General features: G+C 39.4%; 1 protein-coding gene across 4 annotated transcripts in view; it reads left to right on the top strand.

Annotated features, from left to right (window-relative positions):
- The first annotated feature begins 6,990 nt into the window (after positions 1-6,990).
- Positions 6,991-14,589, top strand: part of CEP83 (centrosomal protein 83) — a 159,352-nt gene continuing 151,753 nt past the window's right edge. For all 4 annotated transcript variants that reach the window (XM_049884077.1, XM_049884078.1, XM_049884079.1 and 1 more), the window contains exon 1: positions 6,991-7,455. The gene's annotated coding sequence lies outside the window, so the exon portion shown is untranslated. The remainder of the gene's footprint in view (positions 7,456-14,589) is intronic.

The raw sequence follows: 14,589 nt of genomic DNA, 5'->3' as shown, positions 1-14,589 counted from the left end.
TATTCTCAGATTCTGTATTTGTGAATCTTGTATTTGTAAAACTTATTTGTAACCCCACAGTCAATACTTGTGGTACTTCCAGTCATTCATGGACATGTGCATTGAGCAGAACGGTGAAAAACTTTTTCACCTGAAGCACATGTTCTCAGCTGAAGTTGAACAAGACTGGTTCAGTACTTGCTAATTCAGTGTTTGCAGCAACGTAACTTCTGCAAATAATGAGAATCAACTGTAACTCACAAATTTGTCCAACCATTACCACTATCTAATTGGAGAACACTGGTATTACCTCAAAAAGGAACCCCGTACTCATTAACAATCACTTCTCTCCCCCACCTCACTGTCCCTGCATGCTAGTCCCAAAAAAAAAAAAAAAAAAACTAGTGCCATCATGCTAGTCCCTGGCAACCATTAATTTACTTTCTGTCCCTATGAATTTGCCTATTCTGAACATTTCATATAAATAGAATCATAAAATAAGTGACTTTCACTTAGCATGCTTTCAAGGTTCATGTAAGTTGTGGCATGGATTAATAGTTCATTCCTTTTCAGGTCTGTGTATGTATTCCATTGCATAAGTATGCCATATTTTGTTTATCCATTCCTCAGTCGAGGGACATTTGGGTTGTTTCTACCTGTTGGGTATTATGAACAATGCTGCTGTAAACAGCCATGTACAAGTTTTTGTGTGGGCCTCTTTTCATTTCTCTTGGGTGTATACCTAGGAGTGGAATTGTTTGGTCATATGGTAACTCTGTGTTTAGCCTTCTGAGTAGCTGCCAGACTTTTCCAAAGTGGCTGCACCACTTCATAATTCCACCAGCAATGCATGAGGGTTTCAATTTCTGCACATATTAACCCTTATCTTTCTTTCCTTTTTTTAAAAAATTACAACCATCCTAGTTGGTGTGAAGTGTATCTCACTGTACTCATCGTGGTTTTGATTTAGTCAGAATCGACTTGACAGCAACAGGTTTGGTTTTTTTGGTTTCAGTAACTAATGATGTTCAGCGTCTTTTCATGTGCTTATTGGTCATTCTTATGTCTTCTTTGGAGAAATGTCTTTTTAAATCTTTTGAGCATTTTTTACTGGGTTATGTCTTTTTATTGCTGAGTTGTAAGAGTTCTTCATATCTTTGGGATAGATGCTTATCAGGTATATGATTTGCAAATATTTTCTCCCATTCTGTGGGTTATCTTTCATTCTACTGATGTTCTTTGAAGCACAAATGTTTTTAAATTTTTGATGAAATGTAATCAATCTTTTTTTTTGTTGTCTTATCAAAGAAACCATTGCCTAATTCAAGGTCACAGAGAATTATGCCTAAGTTTTCTTCTAAGAGCTTTAATAGTTTTCGCTTTCACATTTGGGTTTTTGATCCATTTTAATGTTTGTATATGGTATGAGATAGGGTTCCAACTTCATTTTTTTTGTATGTGGATATCCAGTTGTCCCAGCACCGTTTGTTGAAAAGACTGTTCTTTTTCCCATTGCGTTATTTTGGTACCCTTGTTGAAAATCAGTTAACCATAAAAATAAGGGCTTATTTTTGGGCTTTCAGTGATATTCCATTTGATCTATGTCTATCCTTATGCCAGTATAACACTGTATTGATTACTGTAGCCATTTGCTAAGTTTTGAAATCAAGAATTGTGAGTCTTTCCAACCCTTATGCTCTTTCTTATTCTTGCCTTATTGCATAGACTGTTGTTGTTAGGTGCCATTGAGTCAGTTCTGATTCATAGCGAACCTATAGGACACAGTAGAACTGCTCCATAGAGTTTACAAGAGCAGCTGGTGGGTTTGAACTTCCAACCTTTTGCTTAGTAGCAGAACTCTTAACCAGTGTGCCACTAGGCCTCCATTGCAAAGATTAGGACCTCCGATATAATCCTGGATAGATGATGAGGGCAGACATTCTTGCCTTACCTTGCTCCTGATCTTAGATAAAAAGGATGTAGTATTTACCATTACATTTTTCACAGGTGAATCAATATGAAGTTCCTTTCTGTTCCTAGCTTGCTGAAAATTTTTAACATAAATGGTTGTTAAATTTTGTTAAATGCCTTTTCTGTATCTACTGCAACACTTTGTTTTTCTATTTTATTCTGTTAATGTGGTGAATTACATTGATATTTCAATGTTAAATCTCACTTTTTGTGGCCATGGTTATCTTATCCTCTATATTGCAAGGTTTGATTTGCTAATATTTTAAGAATTTTTGTACCTATTTTCATGATATTGTTCTGTAGTTTCTTGCAATATCCTTGTCACGTTTTGGTATTAGGATCATATCAGCCTCATAAACCAAGTTTGGAAGTGTTAATTCTTTATTTTCTGAAAGAGTGTAGTATGGGTATTTTATCTTCCTTAAATTTTTGATAAAATTCACCTCTGAAGCCATCTGATCCTGAAGTTTTCTTTGTGGAAAGGTTTTAGATTACAAATTTGATTTGATATTGGACCATTAAAATTTTTTTCCTTCTTGTATCAGTTGTGGCAATTTGCATTTTTCAAGAATTTGTCAATTTCACCTAAGTGGTTGAATTTATTGGCATAAAGTTGCTCAAAATTATTCATTATTCCATTAATTTCTTGACAATTCTATTAGAACTTTGACTACATTAAAATTAAAACTGCACACTAAAATTAATGACAGAGGAAAATATATTTGTTAACATATGGCAGAAAATGTGCGTGTTTGTGTATCTATATGTGTGCCCACACACACATACAAGTTGTCCCCAACTTATGATGGGATCTGTTCCAACAACTCTGTTGTTTTAAGTCTGTTCTGACATAAGTTTAATACTTTTTTTTTGTAGTTTTCATTATTATTGCCTTTTATTATCAGTGTGTTTATAAATCTGATCTTTGTTTTTGGGGGTTGGAAATATTACATATAAACTTAGATATATTTTCATAAATACATAAAAAATACACAAATTATAAAAACTTGCTCCAATGATGAGTTGAACAATGCTGTCATTTTGGCAGTTGTGGTAGTAATTCCATTTGTGGAAGGTTCTGGATCATCTGTATTATCCCTGAGAGTACGGATAGCATTTCTAGTCAGAAAATTAGTTTGAGAGTTGTCTATGTTTTTTTTTCCTCTTCATATATTTCATGGTAACATCTCCTGCTTCTTGAATCTGCCTATCGACTTTAGCAGTGATCATCATTTGGGTTCATGTTTTCAAGCAACTGAAGCCCCTGATTTAGTTTAGAAAAAAATTCACTGTAAAATTTTTTGATAACTTCTCTCCTTCCTTTTCCTCATTATTTCTCTCTTCTTCAGCATTTCTTTCTCTTCAAAATTCATTAAGTCCTGATCTGTCAATTTTCCTTCATGATCTATGAGCTGTTCCACATCAGTGGTACAAAGTTCTAAATTCAGTGTTCTTGCCATATGACTATTTTTCCCACCCATTTCTTCCATCGTATTATCCTGATCAAATACTTGGAGCGTGTTCACATAGAGCAGCAATATTTTCCAAACCCCTGCATGTATTTTCCCATAACTTCTTCCCAGGAGGATGCAATGTTCCAGATACACTGAAAAATATTATATTCTTCCAGAATTCACATAATGTTACTGTACCTCCATCTGCTGCAGCTATTGCCTGGGCAAACGTAGTCCACAGGTAGTATGCCTTGGAAGTGGCAACTGCACCTTGATCCATAGGCTGAATTACAGCTGTTGCACAGGGAGGTAGATACACCACTTTCACATCCTGATTTAGATATTCCACGTGAGGAGGATGTGGGGGCATTATCAAGTAGCAGCAGAATCTTGAAAGGGATGCTCTTTTCAAAGCAGTAGGCGCACACTTCTGGGATGAAGCAATTTAAAAACAAGTCTTTGAATAAGACATCATCCAGGCCTTGGAATTACTCCAGTAGTAGACTGGCAGCTATTTTTGTCAATGTTTTTGAACGCTTAGGGGTTTTCAGAATGGTAAATAAGGTTTTAATTTAAATCCTGGAGCATTTCCTCCAAGCAGTGGTGTGATAATGTCTTTAAATGTCTTGAAATCAGGCACTGACTTCTCTTACTTGTGAATATAGGTCTGTTCTGGCATCTTTTTCCAAAACAAGCCTGTTTCATCCACACTGAAAATCTGCTTTCATATTCATCATCTTGTATTATTTTGTCCAGCTCATCCTTGAATTTTTCAGTGGCTTCAACATAGGCACTTCCTGCTTCTCTAGTTATATGCACTTATGTAAGCAAAAAAAAAAAAAACAAAACCCAAAAACGGACTAAGTGTGGTTCATTGTAACTTGAATATGTCATAAGTCAGGAACTACCTGTATTTATATAAAACCCCCCAAAGCCGTAGAGTTGATTCCAACTCATAGCAACCCTATAGGACGAAGTAGAACTGCTCCATAGGGTTTCCTAGGCTGTAATCTTTACAGAAGCAAACTGCCACATTTTTCTCTCGTGGAGCAGCTGGTGAGTTCAAATTGCTGACCTTTTGGTTAGCAGCCCAGTGCTTAACCACTATGCCACCAGGGCTCCTTCAAGTATCTGTATGCATATACACATACCCATAGATATATATATCTACACACATTTTGTGGGAAAAAAAATACCAGCCTATATGCTATGAACATATTAAAGAGATTTACATCATGAATTTTAAGGGCTCAAGTGTATTACATTGTATGCATGCACCAAAATTTATTTAATTAGTATTCTAGTAGTGATGGGCATTATGTTGTTTCTACTAGCATCTATTATAAAAAAGGGAGCCAGGGTCATTCTTGTGGATCTCTCCTCACTCTTTGTTATTTTCCTTAGAGTTAACCCCCAGGAAATGGAATTGTTGGGACAAACACTAATGCATAATTTTGGTAAATAAGGTTGTACCAATTTAAACTTAACACCAATAGTGCATGACAGTCATTGTAACCCCACTCCCTATCAATGCTGACAGATGAAAAATATACCTTTGGAAGTTGAATATTTTTTCATCTGTTAATTGGACATTTGTTTTTTGTGGTTTAACCACTAAAACCAGTTGTGTCAAGTCGATTCCAACTCATGGCAACCCCATATGCGCCATGGAGTTTTCAGTGGTTGATTTTTTAGAAGTAGATTGTGCAAGGCCTTCCTTCCAAGGCACTTCTTGGTGCACTCAAACCTCCAACCTTTCAGTTAGCAGCTGAGTATGTCAATTGTTTGCACCACCCAGGGACTCCTATGCCCCCTTGCCTAGCCATTTCTTAATCTTTTCCCCACTTAATTTGTATATTTTACAAGTTATCACTGAGATTTTTGGAGTTAGCCTGGCTCAAACACTAACCACTAGTAACTCTGCCTAACTTTGGAAAATTGGGATAATAATTACACCTATCTTACAGAGCTATGAAGATTAAATAATATAACCTGAAAAAGTACTCCAGCGTCTGACACATAAGTCCGCAGTAAATGTGAGCTATTATTATTATACTGGAGTCCGTGGGTGGTCTAAATGGTTAACGCATAGCTGCTAACCCAAAGATTGGAGGTTCGAGTCCACAGAGCAGCACCTTGGAAGAAAGGCCTGGTGATCTATATACAAAAAATCAGCCACTGAAAATCCTATGGAGTACAGTTCCACTCTGAAACACACGGGGTCAGTGAGTCAGAATCTGCACCAGAGCAACTGGTTTCTTTAAAGAGTATTACTATTACATTAAGGGGAAACCCTGGCAGCATAGTGGTTAAGACCTATGGCTGCTAACCAAAAGCCTGGCAGTTCAAATCCACCAGGTGCTCCTTGGAAACTCTATGGGGCAGTTCTACTCTGTCCTACAGGGTTGTTATGAGTCAGAATCGACTGGATGGCAACGGGCTTTTTTTTTTTTTTTGGTTTATTATATTAAGCACTTACATATATGGGAATTTCTGAATTCTCTATTCTATTCCATTGATGTATTTTACCACATCTCATATCTTTAAAACCCAGTAACATTCCATTGCCAACTCAGTGTTTTCTAATGGCTCCTTTTCCTTCATTTCATTCAAAAAGTCGTTACCTCATTTGCTTCCAATCATAACTGGAGCCCGAAAACGTTAGCTCGGAGGATAAAAATAAGCTGTGCCAGACATTGTTGTGAGAATAAAAAGCAAGGCACTAAATATGAGGCGAGGGGAATGTCTATTTTCTCTCCACCTATTTTCAAAGGCTGACCGCCTACCTTATTTCAGCCCTCGGAACATTAATTGACGTTTTTAAAAGCTAGTGCTCTCTCTTCCAACTCTAGCTTACAACCTGAAGATAGGTAGTTCACAGTGTTAGCCAGAGCAGGTCTTGAACTACGTGACTGAGATTTGGAGCAGGAAGGGCGGAGGCAGGGAGGGATTCTCTCCTGGGTCCTGACCTGGGAGTTCCCCAGGGGCCAGCTGAGCAGACTCGCCACTTCTGGGCTAATGCCCCAAAGCTTGACCGCAGGCCACTTCAGCACCCCTTGCACCGCCCACGGGCACGGCGGCAAGCAGGAAGGAGGAAAGGTAGCAGGACGGGGGGTGGCGGCAGGAGAGCCACTGGAGCCCTCAGAGAAGGCAGAGTGGGGGGCACTGCGCGAAGAGGGAAGGAGAGGCGCGGAAGGGCTTGAAAAAACCCCAGAGACGCTGGGTTGGGCGCCGGTGAGGGACACCGGTTTCCTTCCCTAACCCTCGCGTCACTCCGGCCCCTGGAGGCCAGGGCCCAGGCCTGGATTTTCCGTTTCTTCCAGCTTGGGGGCGAGGGTTGCCTCTGAGTCTCTCCAGTGCCCTCCGGGAGGAACGTCCGAGCATCCGCGTTCCCGCCGCCACAGCCCGCGGCCACCTCAGCTCGTTTCCCGCCGCCACAGCCCGCGGCCACCTCAGCTCGTTTCCCGCCGCCACAGCCCGCGGCCACCTCAGCTCGCTTGCCTCCTCCCTCTAACGGCTTCAAACCACGGCCGGCGTAGGGGGCGTCGGTGACGTCGGCGTGTGGGCGGGACTTCCTGCTTCGCGCGGCCCCGGGTTTCGGGACAGAGCCCGCTCCGCGGGGCATGGGAGGCGGCCGGCGGCGGGCAGCCGGCTGAGGGCTTCGTCTTGGCCTCGTAGCTTTGAGGAGGCCAATCCGCGGGAAAGAAGTCTGCGCTTTTCTCCGCCGCCGCTTCCCCGTCCTTGGATTTCTGCTGGGTTACCTCTGAGATTTCCCGAGTCAGGAGCCCGAGGGCCCGACTCAGCCCTCCTGCTCCTGTTCCTCGTCGTCAGCCTGCGCCGCGAGCGGCCCCCCGGACTTCGCCCGGCGTGGTGGACCGGGCCAACATCCCAGCTGTAGGACCGTCGCCCTTAGCCCCAATGCCTCCGCGAGAAGGGTTGAGTGTGTACCCGTGGTTGGAGCTGTGGAGGTGTCCCCCGGTGGCGAGTGCGGCCAGAACACCGGTCCCTGTTAAGTTTTATGTGCGCTCGTTGCACACCGTGTGTGAGTCTGGTACGTAGCCTTTCTTTCTCGGGATGGTATCTTTTCCTTATTTGGGAAAACGCCTTTTTTTTTTTTTTTCGTTCCAAATCCTTTCTTGTTATTTATTTATTTATTTTAAAGTGATTGGAGCGCGCCTTAGAAAAGTAGGCTGTACCACGAGTGTTTATAGCCAGTTAAGTACACGTGAAACTATGGCCCTTTTTGATGCACATCTTCGTGGTGATTGTGTGGCCAATTTAATAATTCACTAAAACATATAATAGCTCCAGTTTAATTTGTGATGAGAAAGCCATGCTTCCATTTTCCTTGGCCTTGAAAACAATTTTAACAGTGGTGTTGACTGTCATTCCTGAGATAAGGTCTAAAATATGTAAGCGTGTAACAGGTTTAAATGGGCACTTCGGTAAACGCTTAGTGTCCAGATTTTGACCGTATTAAATGGGTTCTTTGCTCTTAAAAATGCCCACTGCCAATTATTTTAAAAGCCTTTGTTTCACATTAGCTGGAGTGATGAAGCTATTACCATAAAATCTCACAGAAGTCTAGTATAAGAAGAGACTTGTGCTGAATTTTTTTTACATATGATGTGGTTCATAATATGTTCAGGCTATTAGCACAAAATACTTGAGTAGTTGTAGAACTGAGTAGGTTGTTAAGGCAGTGCTTCTGTTGCCAAGCAACATCACGATAAACAAGTCTGATATTCAGTTAGAATGTAATTAAATGTATCACTGGTTTTTTATCCTACAATTATCTGGATTCAGAATTCTCTAAATTCGTATCAGTACCTTTGTTTCGTATTGAGATTTGACTCGAAATGCATTTTGTTTAGAATTATTAGACTGCTTTAAATTTCAGAGTCATACAGGCCTGTCCTGAGAGTTGCAAATGGATTTGAGTTACCCTTTGGTTATTTGGAAGCCCTGGTGGTGTAGTGGCTAAGTGCTATGGCTGCTAACCAAAGGGTCAGCAGTTCAAGTCCACTAGGTGCTCCTTGGAAGCTCTATGGGGCAGTTCTGCTCTGTCCTATAGGGTCACTATGAGTCGGAATTGACTCGACAGCACTGAGTTTGGTTTGGGTTTTTGGTTTGGTTATTTAGGATAGAGTATTTTTTATCCTGGATATTCCCCTTATTTTGAGTATTTTCTAACCAGTTGAAGTATGTAGGCTATATTCAAAAATTTTCTCAAATTATATCAATTTAGAGTTTAGGGAAATTGAAGCACTGATTATTGACAGGTAGTTTTTAAGTCTTGACTTAAGCAATAACCTCACTCCTTGTCCACTCATTGAACCCTTAATCATGTAATTTGTAGGTCAGCTTTCAGAGCACTTTTTCATGATCTTTTGAACACAGTAACTTTCAAGTAAGAAAGTAGGTGAGACAATTGGAGACAGTGAAACTGAATGACTTCTTTGAAATTTAGCTATTAGTAATTGGAAGTTGAAGTTTAGTGTTCTTTGTGTCATACCCTTACTGTATTGCTAAAATCATTAAAGTAGACTTCATTTTAGTCCCCTCTCCGTTTTCCTTTCCCATATACTGATGTTGAAGTTATGAAATATTCCATAGTTGGGCGAGACTAGTAGAGAAGAAAAATGAAGAATGACTCGTGTGATAAAAATCCTTAGTAACCTGAAGTCAGCACTTATGTCATAAAAACATAGGAAGTTTTAATTCAAGGAGCTTAGAAGAATGAAATCTTAATGGAAAGATTAGTGAATTGTCAGAATTCCTCGCTCTTTCTCTTTTTGTTTTTGTATTTTCTAAGTATCGTCTGTTTGCTTCAAGTAAATGAGTTTTATTTTAACTTTGTCATACATAATAGATTCGTGAGTAATTTATGTGTACTTTTAGGGACTGTATATGTGTATCTATGTAAAGAAAAAATAATTGGAAGTACTCTTTCCTACTGATTAAAGTTCAAATTTCTTAATCTGAACTTTTCAAAATCTCTTCTCACCATGTATTATCAACCTTATGTTCTTTATGGAAAAGCTGAGCTCTGGCCACACTGCTCTCTTCACTATCCTCTAAGCTTGCTATATGCTTTCTCCCTCCCATACCGCTCTTTATGTCATTCTGCGTACCTGGCCCATTTTTTTCTCTTCTTTCTTAAAATCTAAATTGTACTCTTTCTTAAAAGTTCAACTTCACAAGGACCTCTGAAATCCTATATATTTGTCGGTCACACTTATTTGATACTATACTTTATATCGTATTGTTCTGTTTTTCGTTTGTCTTGTCTTCCAAACTAGATTGTAAGCTCCTTAAGGGCAGAATACCAGATCTCAATGAGTTGTATGTTTCCTTAGACTCTTCCACATAGAAGTTGTCAAATAAATGTTTCTTAAAGATGACAAATGTGCATTTCTACTTCTTTTCCCCCTTCCATAATGCAGTAGAAGTAAAAGAAGATTGTTGAGAGAAGAGAGTAAATGAAGGGCAACTGTAGACCATAAGAAGAGGGATTAAAGACAAGGGATTCACTGGAATCAGAAGGAAAGGTTCTGTTCCTAGGAAGTGAATGTTTGAGAATTTCCCATGACAATATCAGCAGTAAGGTCTCCCTCAGGAATGCTTACGCTACTCCCAAGTGGGTTTGGGGAGTTTGGTCAGTTTCCTGGTTCTTCCTTAGTAGAATCTTAGTTTTAAACACCTTAGTCAATATTTCTCTCCCTTCCTCCCTCCACTCCTTTCTCTTTCTCCTTTTTTCCCTCCCCTTCCCCTACCTCTCTTCTCCCATCCCTGTCTTCCCAGTTCCTCATCTTACCCCTTTCCATCTTAATTTTTGACCTGATCGAAACTTAATTTATGAAATTAATGTCAGTAATTTTATCTAACCCTCATAAATTAGCAATTCTTTTAAGTATATATATATATTTTCCACCAGGTCTGCCCTTGCTGGGTCATGAAGAGATCACTGACTGTCAAGTCTAGTACTCTTTGAGTTTAACTGAGCTATAATCCAAGATGAAAGAAATTAAAGTCAGGAAATGCCCAGTTATTAATTTTTCTATAAATTGTGACTTCAGATTGTTTTGAAGGGGGACACTAAAACTGACTATTCTCTTTTGGAAAGCATGTGTCATTCTGAAGATATGTCTTTAAAAATTCTAGGTAAATTTTATAGTCTTGCTGTAAATCCTGTATCTGATGCTTATAAAAAAGAGTTACTTCAGTTGAAGGTATAAAAAAGTGATGTTGAGTCTCAGAGTATCTCAGAGTACTTTTATAAATCTTGACTTGATTCAGTTGTTTCTTAGTGAGCTTGCCATACTAGCTTCTGAGTTGTTGCTCAGTAACACAATTGCAGTATAACATAGCAACCATTGAAAACAGAAGCATTGGACTATAGGGATTTTCCTGATGAAGGTGCAATGCCTATCTCTAATGTTCACATTCAGTCTCTCAACCGATTCATGTTTTGGTGTTTGGCAGACATTTGAGATATTATTAAACTCTTAAATATATTTTCTAGGGTGATGACAAATTATAACTTTCTGCACATGGTTTTCACGTAGAGATGCACGATAAATATGTATTGAATTTTAGTGTGTGAGAAGGACATGCAAAAGACTGGTTCAGTTAAAGGACTGGCCTATTCTGGGCAAAAAAGCTATTAAGTAATAATTAACATCAGAGTTCTCTGCAACTGATATAGTCAACCGGAGCTGGGGTGGATGAAGCTGAAATGGTTCTTAATAACATTTTTGTATTATTTCTGGAGGTTCATGGAAAGCTTAGATCAGTAAGCTTGATTTAATCGGTACTGTGATTTTGTGGGAAGAGAATTGTGACTCAGGAGACCAAGACTTGACTGGGTGAGTCACTGAACCTTTCTTGGCCTGTTTTCTCATTGGGGAAAAAAAAATATCTCCAAATGTTCGTTTCAGGAATTGCGTGCTTCCAGTTTAAAGCAATTTTTATTTCTCCTGTTCATTGGTAGTCAGTGTTTGAGTGCCTGTTATGTGTCTTGCACTATACTAGGCACTGAGGAGATAGTAAATGAGACATAATGTTAAGTCTTGAGTAGCTTATTATCTGGTGAGAGAAATGGGATAAAGTAATTATTTTTAATACAACATGGTAAGTGCTGTAAGGATAAATAAGGGTGTTTATGGGGGCATGTAGGAGGAACACCTGACCTAGAACTCTGCTGCATCAGGAAAGGCTCTCTTAGTGGAGAAAGTAATGTATAGGCTGAGTCATGAAGTATGTAAGAATCAGTGAAGTGAGAAGGGTAGGGACCTGTGGGTTTATGGAACTACAAGTAGTAAAGTATGTTCAGAACACCGATGAGATTGGAGAATAAGCCAGGATCAGATCATGGAGGGAAGGAGGTGGGGGAGTTGTATACCTTTTTGAGGAATTTGGATATTAGTCCTTAAAGTGAATACGAAGACATTCGTTTGTTCATCATATCATCATATATCTGAACCTTTACTGTTTGCCAGGCACTAGGGTAGGCCCTGGGATCAGCTCTTGGACAGACTTGGACTTGCCATATTGGGGCTTATGCTGAAGTGGGGAATCAGCTCAATTTCCTACATATTTTAACTCAACTCCTCTGTAAATATTTGCTTCACCTTCTTGCTGTAACTGAATCCTGGTTATCCTTGGGGACACTGCTTTCCTTGTAGCCATCACAAGTGAAGAGTTTTTTTTCCTCATCCCAAATACCCTAGGGCCTGAACGAGGGATCTTTATGAACCTCAGCTCCTTTGAAAATTGTTTCATCAGACTTAACTATATTATTCCTTGTTTCTGTGATCTACCAGCTTTCCAGTCAGTTCGTCTCATTCAGTGAAGACTATCACCCAGCTCATTGTCTTCCTCTCCACTGTTACTTCTGTCATCACTCTTACTAGTATAGATCAGAGGTTGGTAAATTATAGCCCATGAACCAAATCTGTTCCTTCTACCGCCTATTTTTGTAAATAAAGTTTTATTGGAACACACCCATGCTCATTCATTTACTGTGTTTGGTGGCTTTTGTTTTACAATGGCTGAAGTAAGTAATTGTGCCAGGAACTGTATAGTCTGCAAAGCCAAAAATATTTACTGTCTGGCCATTTATAGAAAAAGTTTGTCAACCCTTCATGTATATGATCTATCCAACATTCTGGCATCTTTGTTCTTTTATAGCACCAAGATGATCTTTTTCTGTGCCCTAACTAAACAACTCATGTAGTCAAGTCCTAAACTTTAATATTGGTATAATAGCACCACCTCTGAAACCTCAATTTCAAACATCACAGTCTCTAGCCACTTAACTTTTTAGCCCATTTACTCTAGTATTCCCATTGCAGCAATTCTCTGATCTCAACAAGGTTTTGACCTTACCACATTTTCAGTGTTACCCCTTATTAAGTCTCTACTTCTCTCTTTACCCAGCTTAGGTTCCTTATTCTAGCACTATAACTACTCTCTAGCAAAATCTCTTAACTCCCTTACCCATCCTTCCCTGTAGAACCTCAGTCCTGGCAAAACACATTTATCCTCCTGCTCCATATCTGGACCCTAAGCAGCTGAACATTGTTGAACAAATCATTTTTAATCATGCCGACCAGACTCACTTCAAATTTATGGTCAGCAATCTCAAATGGTCACCCAGCATTTCTGGAGTCTTACATTTCACACTGTCAGGACGACCATTTCATATTTTCTCCCCAGATCTTCAGTATTCTTTCCAGTATTTCTCAGTTGATGACTCACCTAATAAGAGAATCCACCTGCATTTGTACCCACATATTCTGTCTTCCCTTGATGTTACAATGTGGAAGTTGTTCTGTTCTAAAGCCTGCTGCTCTACTTTTGTTCTGGGTCCTTGGTTTCTTTTCTCCCTAGAACTTTGATCCTTTTTCTCTACACCTTTAATTTTTTTCTCTCTGTTGTATCCTTTTCAGTTGGCATATAAACACTCCTTAATATAACTCATCTAAATAAAAACTAAAAACCTCTCTTCACCCCATATTCCTCTCTAGATACCAACTCCTTTCTCTGCCTCTTTTCGCAACCCAGCTCCGTGAAAGAGTTGCCGTTTCCCGTATTACACCTGCCATTCTCTCTTCATTACATTCTGATCGAGCGTTTATTTCTACCACTTCTCTGAAAAAGTTCTTTTCAGGATCCCTAAGATAGCCCTGGTGACGCAGTGGTTAAGAGCTCAGCTGCTAACCAAAAGGTCGGTGGTTTGAACCCACCAGCTGCTCCATGGGAGAAATATGTGGCAGTCTGCTTCCATAAAGTTTAACCAAAACAAAGCAAACCCTGTTGCTGTCAAGTCGATTCTGACTCATAGTGACCCTATAGGGCAGAGTAGAACTGCCCCACAGAGTTTCCAAGGAGCAGCTGGTGGATTTGAACTGCTGACCTTTTGGTTAGCAGCTGTAGCTCTTAACCACTGTAACACTAGGTCATATTCTCTTGTTTTTTTCTCTCTCTCTCTGATTGCTCCTTCTTAGTCTCTTATAAGTGGCTTCTCCTCTACCTGACTTCTGAGTATGTCTCAGGGTTCAGTTCTCTATTTACATTCTCTCCCTAAGTGATCTTATTTGGTTCTACCCATGGCCTGTGTATCATCTATACTTGTGCTAATGGTAGCCACTAGCTACGAGTAGCTATTAGCTACTGATTTAAGATGTTTCGAGATGATTTAAGATGTTTTGAGAGTAAGATACATACCGTATTTCAAAGATGTAGTGTGAAAAACTAATATAAAATATCTCTAATAATCTTTATATTCATTAAATTTTTAAATAATATTTTGGATATATTGAGTTAAATTTATTGAAATTCCACCTTTTTATAGTTTTTTTTTTTAAATGTCTCTGCTAGAAAATTTAAACTTACGTATGGGGCTCGCATGTTATATTTCTCTTGCATAGCATTGATCTCTATGCTGAGCATGCTCAAATTACTGTGTGTCAGATGCTGTCCTAGGTGTTGGGGATATTATTGTGTTGTTAGGTGCCATCTAGTCAGTTGTCAGTCATAGTGATCCTGTGTACAACAGAGTGAAACACTGCCTGGTCCTGCATCATCCTCACAGTTGTTATGCTTTTGCAGCAGATTTGCTAAGTGCCATGCATTTTTTGATTTCTTGACTGCTGCTTCCATGGGTGTTGATTGTGGATTC

This window comes from Elephas maximus, chromosome 4, assembly GCF_024166365.1.
Source record: "Elephas maximus indicus isolate mEleMax1 chromosome 4, mEleMax1 primary haplotype, whole genome shotgun sequence".
Taxonomy (NCBI): Eukaryota; Metazoa; Chordata; class Mammalia; order Proboscidea; family Elephantidae; genus Elephas; species Elephas maximus.
The sequence above is the reverse complement of the archived record's forward strand: the minus strand, read 5'-3'. Positions and strand labels throughout refer to the sequence as shown.